Genomic DNA, 1,195 nt, shown 5'->3' with positions numbered 1-1,195 from the left:
TTTATATAAGGATTACAAGAAGAATATAAATGGAAAATATCCAAAATCTAAACTCACTAGGATTAAGAAACTACTAATACATAATAATGGAAAGATTACATCTACTAGGAAAAAGAAAAGGTTTCCTTTTCTCCAAGCTTTGTGGCCGTCTTTTCTCTCTCCTGAAGTCGGCTCTCTCTCTATCGGACAAAATAAGTACTTATGGACAATGTACTAGACATGGTTATCATGAACCTATGTCTCGATCTGGCCGATCCATGTCTGGATCATAGACCTCTTCTATACATGTCCACTACGCGTCTCATGAGTGTTCAAGATCAATGATCATTGCTGTGAGTTTTATAATCTCTCATTATGGCTCTGCGGCCGAAAACACTCTCATGTACCTCACATGTGGACATCGATATTTCTTGCTTTATGCAGTACCATATCTATCTCGGACATTGTAGTCCTTTATCCATCTCGTGATGGTGTCTCATGACTTCTGTTGCTGTGGATTATATCACACACTGAAATATATCTTATTAGGTCATAGATCTCGGCTATCACAAGCTTATGGATTACAATACATTTGTATCCGGTTGATCTTTTGTCTCTACTAGCCCGTGATCAAGAAGAAGGGCTAGACGCCCTTTAGACTTAAAAGCCGGACGCGTCTAGTAGAAGAGCCAGACGTTCTTTGCTGAAGAGCCGGACGCCCTTAGACGGACAGAGTCGGACATCTTTAGTTTGAAGGGCCGGGGCCGGACGCTTTTGGTCGGACACCCACATAGATTTATTCTATGTCTACTAACCTCTTTTAGGTTTAGTATAATCACAAGAAATTTCAAATATGTGGACTGTATTAGATTGTCTTTTATACAACTCCAAGATTAATGATCATGCGTGATCAATTTCTTTTACATACTATATGCAGCTGCTTTATGTTTCAGTCCATGAATCAGCTTAGGAACGAAGCTGTTCTTTCATCTTATCCAGTGATCCATATGCTGCTTACTACATCATTGTATCTAATTTCTTTCTTATGACTAGACCATTTTCAATTTCAAAAAACTGTAGCAGCATCCACCACATAGGAGTTTATGTCCTTATAATCTGTTCCTAGATCTCTGTGAGTACCTTGTGTAACAAGATATGATCTAATGCTGTTTAGTAGGAAGACATGAACACTCTAGACCTCGTGATCATGTGTCTT

This window comes from Brassica oleracea, chromosome C2, assembly GCF_000695525.1.
Source record: "Brassica oleracea var. oleracea cultivar TO1000 chromosome C2, BOL, whole genome shotgun sequence".
NCBI lineage: Eukaryota > Viridiplantae > Streptophyta > Magnoliopsida > Brassicales > Brassicaceae > Brassica > Brassica oleracea.
This window is presented reverse-complemented; position numbering follows the sequence as displayed.